Below are 6361 nucleotides of genomic sequence, written 5' to 3'. Positions count from 1 at the left end.
CCTTCCTTCCTTCCTTCCTTCCTTCCTTCCTTCCTTCCTTCCTTCCTTCCTTCCTTCCTTCCTTCCTTCCTTCCTTCCTTCCTTCCTTCCTCTCTGCCTCCCTCCCTCCCTCCTTTCTTAGATTCACTTATATGTAATGGTTCCAAGACAGAAGACTGGTCAGGGGTTAAGTGACTTGCTCAAGATCACATGGGGAGTGTCTGAGGCCACATTTAAACCCAGGACCTCCAGACTCTTTGTCTGGCTCTCAATTCACTGAACCACCTCACTGCCCCGTCAACCCAAGAGAACTTTAAACAAGGCTGGTCAAAAGAGCACTTATAAGCACATACTGTGCTCCCAGCATCGTGCCAAACCCAGAGGTACAAAGAGGCAAATGGCATTCCCTGTTTAATGTATGTTTTAATATACATGATAGACAGTGTCTGTATGTATGATGGCAGCTAAATATTGCCAGGAGTTAGGGTGCTAAACCTGGGATCACAAAGACCCAAGTTCAAATTCAGCCTTCTAAGTAGTATGACACGGGGCAAGTCACTTAACCCCGTTTGCCTCAGTTTCCTCATTGGTAAAATAAGCTGGAGAAGGAAACAGTAAGTCACTCAAATATCTGTCAAGAAAACCCCAGTTGAAGTTATAAAAGAGTCAGAGAATATATAAATATATATAAAGCTTTGCAAAAATTTAAGTTATGTGTGTTTATATATATGTGTATACATTATATATATATATATGTGTATATATATATATATATATATGACTACTTTCCTTTCATTCTGTATATACCTGCTCAACACCTCTGGCAGAACATAAGCAGGGACTTTTTTTTTTTTTATATCTCCAGTGTGTCTAAAACAGTGGCAAATGTTTAATAAATGCTTCTGGACTGATTTATGTGTGTATCACTTTAATTTTTGCAAGACATTTTGTTTACATTCTCTCATTTAGATCTCACTCTACTCCTCTGAAGTAGGAATTACATTCTCCCTTCTATAGATGAGGAACTTTAAAAACTTATTATTTATTTTAAAGTATTTTTCCATTATTCCATGATTCATATTCTCTCCCTCCCCTTTTCCCTCCCCTTCCCAGAGTTGACAAGCAATTCCACTGAGTTATACAAATATTATAACTTAGCACCTATTTCCATATCATTCATTTTTGTAATAGAGTAATCTTTTAAAACCAAAACCCCAAATCCTATACCCATATAAACAAGTGATAAATTATATGTTTTTCTTCTGCATTTCTGTTTCCACAGTTTTTTCTCTCTTTGTGGATAGCATTATTTCCCTTGGGATGGTCCTGACTCATGGCATTGCTATTAGTAGCAAAATCGATTACATTTGGTCGTCCCACAATGTTTCAGTTAATGTATACAATGTTCTCCTGGTTCTGCTCATTTCACTCCACATCAGTTCTTGGAAGTCTTCCCAGTTTTTATAGAACCATTCCTAATAGCACAATAATATTCCATCACCATCATACAAGGGACACCCCCTTGTTTTCCAATTTTTTGCCACCACAGAAAGCACAGCTTTAAATATTTTTGTACAAACATTTTTTTTTGTCTCTTTGGGGTACAAATCTAGTAGAGATAGTGTTGGATTAAAGGGCAGGCATTCTTTTAAAGCCCTTTGGGCATAATTCCAAATTGCCTTCCAGAATGGTTGGATCAATTTACAACTCCAGCAGCAGTGCATTAGTGTCCCAATTTTGCCACCTCTGGATGAGGGACTTTTGAAGCTGGAGAGAATAAAGCAGAATGCTTATGCTCACATAGTTGGTGAATGCCAAGAAATGGGATTTGAACCCAGGCTTCCTGACTCCAGTCTAGTCCTCTAACCATGATGCCACACTGCCTGTCTAGTGGCCAAAAGGGATCAGAAGAGGCTGGTCATGTAGGGAAGATAGAGAGCAGATGGACAGCCCCAGTATTAAGCAATACTGACATTGCTGTCAGTAAAATGATAAAGAGATCTTGAGCCACATTCTCAGGCTTTTGTTCTTAAGATCCCTTTATAATGTTAACAAATATTGAGGACCTTCCCCAAGAAAACATTTTTATGGAGGTTTTATCTATTGATATTTACTGTGTTAGAAATGAAAACTTGTTAGTTTTATTATGAAAATAATTTTCACTGTGAGGACCCCCCAGAAAGGGTCTCAGGTACCCTCAAGGGACTACAGAGGACACTTTGAGAACCATTGACTTAAAGGAAACCCACCAGTATAGCGAATGATCAGAAAATGAATCACTTCTAATTAATTAAATAAACCTTGTTACTATTAGACTATAAACTTATCTAAACTTGGGTTATCTCTGCTCCCCACCTGATTTTATAAATAAAGAAACTGAGGCACAGAAGGTTTCAGGGTGAGTGGCAAATGGTCCCATTGGAAAGAGTATCCACATTGGTGAGATCACAAATCCACTGAAATATACAACATTTCTAAAGTGTATCCCGATTCCTGGCTCACACACACCCCTTGCCTCTCGGGTCTCCCCACCCTCCCTCCCCCTTTGCCTTCTCTCCCTGTGCACATTCCTCTGCTTTTTCTCCCTCCACCCAATGATGTAATCCACAAAAACAAAAAAAGAGAAACATGACCCAAAGTTAGTAGAGTAGGAAAAGTTATTTTCAAATCAATAAACATTTATTTAACACCAGGCGTTGGTGGCCAGTGTGGGGAGGGAGGGTCTCTATTTTTGAAAAAGGCTCCTGTATTTGGTCCTGTATTTTTGGCTGAGGTGCAATAAAGAATGGCAGATACCCTAGGGACTGCTGAATAGTAGGACAAAGGACAAGGCAATCATTGACCTTTTTTGGGGGTGGGTATAAGGGTTTCCTATGGAGCCTGGAAGAGGAGATATTTGTCTTAGAAAGCTCTGGACACTTGTATAGGAGAGAGGGAGCACAAACACTGTATGCTAACTTCCCCCACGTGCTTGATTATAACATGAAAATAAGTTTCTAGGAGATGTGTAGAAGCCTCAGTAAAGATGTTAATAATAGCTGGCATTTATATAACATTTTAAGGTTTGCAGAATACTTTAGAAATATGTTCTTATTTCCTCCTCATAACAACCTTGAGAGGTAGGTGCTGTTATTATCCCCATCTTACAGATGAAGAAACTGAGGCACAGAGAGTTTAATTGACTTGGCCAGGGTCAACCAGCCAGTGAGTCACATAGATTTTAATTCAAGTCTTCCTGACTCCAGGCCCAGTGGTTCTACCACTGTACAGACCTATAGGTCAGAGCTGGAAGAGTCCCTAGAGATGACTCAGACCAACTTTCCTATTTTGCAGAGTAAGAAGTTGAGGTTGGAAGTGATTCTTATCTCCACAACATCGTTCCCATCCATTCACTTCCCTGTACTGGCTCAAGCCACCACTCTGGTTCAGCACACAGTGAGCCTTAATAAATGCTTGCTGAGTTGAACGAATTGAATCTAGAACCTCATTATCCTTCACTTGGTCTATTGCAACAGTCCCTTTTTTGGACTTCCAGGTTCTAGTCTCTCCCCTCTCTAATCCACCTTCCTCACATTTGCCAATATTACTTTCTAAAGCTTTCCAAAGCACAAATTTGATTGTGTCACTCCCCTTTTCAAAAACCTCCAATGACTGACTATTGCCCCCAGGATAAAATATAAACTTTTTAGACTGGCATTTAAAGCCCTCTATAATGTGCCCTTCCTAGATGCGGGGCACACTTCCTCTTTCCATTCTCTACCTTCTAAATAAACAGGCTTACTTGCTGTTACTTGAATACAGTATTTTTGCACAGGCTGTGTCCCATGCCTGGAATGTATTCCTTCATCATTTCTGAATGAATGAATGAAAAAAATGTGCCAGGTATTCTGCTGATTTCTGGAGATACAAATACAAGTTAAAAATAGTCTCTGCCCTCAAAGAGTTTAGAGTCTAATGGGTGGAAAACAACATATATTTGAGAGGAAAAGAACTATCTGGGAGTCATCCCAGGATGATGTGTTGTCCTTAGATAAGTCAATTGATATCTTTGTAGGAACAATGGCATTATGGTAGTATTGACTTGACTATTGAGCCTAGGGCAAGAAGTAAAAAGAGGGTAGGGATCATCATGCTTGAGAGCCAGGCCTAGAGACAGGTGATCCTGGGTTCAAATGTGGCCTCAGACACTTCCTAGTTCTGTGATCCTGGGCAAGTCACTCAATCCAATTGCCTAGCCCTTACCACTCTTCTTTCTTAGAACTGATACTAAGATAGAAGGTAAAGATTTAAATAAAAGAAAATAAAAAGAATGAGAGAAAAAAGAAATCTCTAACTTCCTTCAAGGCCTTACTTAGCTCATGGGACACCTACCAGCCTTTCCTGATCCTTATATTGCCAGTTTTTCCTCCTCTCCTCAGATGACCATGATTATACTTTCCTCTTCATATATTGTCTCCACCTAAATAGATCATTAAGTCCCTAAGGGTGAGGGCTGTTTTTCCTTTTGTCTTTGTATCACTGGGCTTAGCACAGTGCCTTACACATTAGAAATATTTAATAAATCCTTGTTGGATTTGATGGGAATTAGGGTTATTAACTTGTCCAAGGTCACACTACTGCTAAATGCAAAACCTGCATGAGAAGCCAAGTCTCCTGGCATCTAATCTGGGGCCCTCTGTCCAAAACTGCACATGGAAAACCAGGAAAAATTTTATTATAGTAATTTATTTTAGTAAAAATTTATTATAGTAAAAATTTTATAAGGTAACAATACTAGAAACAAACAATTTGGAAAGCCTTAAGAACTCTGACCAACACGAGGATCAACCACGATTCCAGAGGAGGGAGGATGAAGAATGCCAGAGAGGCGGCAGACTCAAGATGCAGAAAAAGAAGGGAGAATGGAGTTCCTTGCCCAATACAAATAAAAAGGTTAGAAAATGTGTCATTTTCTAATGCATGAAAGTCTTTATTGTGTCATAAGAATCATTTTAGAATCATCCTGGCCCCATGAAAGAATGTTCTCATGACCTTTAATTGTGAAAAAGGGCTACGAACCCCTGCTGTTCCAGAGGTACTGCATTGCTTCACCAGATCTTCCTTGATGAATACAAAGATCTATTCCATTTGGCAACTTTTCATATGAACTTTCAGAGTATGGCATACCAAGGCTACCTCAGTGCAGCAGCAGTAATGAATTATTTGGGGTATGAAATCCATTGGTGGCCTTCCTCATTAGTACACCCACAGAATGCCAGCTTGATTTTCCAGTTACTTCTTGCTCAGGGAAGGAACTTCAAGCTGCCAAAGGAAGCAGCAGAAGGTTTACTGATTGTGTCCACATAACATCCTGGACTCCGACAACCTCAGCCCAAACATTTATTAAGTACCTTGTTTGGAGCTCTGTGTTAGTAGTTGGGGAAAATTAAGTTTGAAGAGGCCAGACTCGGCCCTCATAGAACTTAAAGGATGGATAACAAGAATACACAATATTAGATATAGAAGAAAAGTGCAAATCAACTTGTTTTCAAGTACTAAGTTAAAGTTGGGCTCATTGTTAACTGGAAGGAAATCTTCATGAACCAAGTGATATTTGAAACAGTCTTAAAGATAAAGTGGATAGAACTTGCAGTCAAGAGGACTTGAGTTCAAATCCAGCCTCGGACACTTAATAGCTATGTGACTCTGGGCAAGTCACTTAACCCTATTTGTCTCCTTTTCCTCGTCTGTCAAATGAGCTGGAGAAGGAAATGGCAAACAGTTCCAGTGGCAAAGAACAAGAAAATTTCAAATGAGGTTATGAAGAGTCAAACACTACTAAAATAAATAAAATAATGAAAGGATAGGATTTCAACATGTAGAGATGGGGTTAGAAGGGAAGTAGTAACTATTTCAATTGTAAGGACTGGACCTGTACCAGCTAATGTTTGCAGAATGGCAGCACAGAAGGCAATATATAGGCAATCACAAGTATTATAAGATTATAAATAGACTTAGAGCTGGAAGGGATCTCATAGGATACCTAGTCCAATGTCCTCATTTTACAAATCAAGAAACAAAAACTTGAGAGCTGAAGTTATTTGCATAAAGTTTCACAAATAGGATCATAGATCTAGAGCCGGAAGAGAAACTTAGAGATCATCTACTCCAGTACTATCATTTGACATATGAGGAAACTGAGGCACAGAGAAATTCAATGATTTTTCCAAGGTCTCCAGTGATTTTCTAAGCTAATTAGTAGTAGAAGTTTGATTTGAATCTAGGCCCTTTCTTGTCAAATCTTGTACTTCCCACAAGGCCACTGCCTCCATATAAGTTGAAGCAGGAAAAGTAAGGTGTATGTGTGGGAAATGTGCAAACCCTTCAAGGGAGTTTGGCAATG

The sequence above is a fragment of the Gracilinanus agilis genome, chromosome 2, assembly GCF_016433145.1.
Source record: "Gracilinanus agilis isolate LMUSP501 chromosome 2, AgileGrace, whole genome shotgun sequence".
NCBI classification, from domain to species: domain Eukaryota; kingdom Metazoa; phylum Chordata; class Mammalia; order Didelphimorphia; family Didelphidae; genus Gracilinanus; species Gracilinanus agilis.
The sequence above is the reverse complement of the archived record's forward strand: the minus strand, read 5'-3'. Positions refer to the sequence as shown.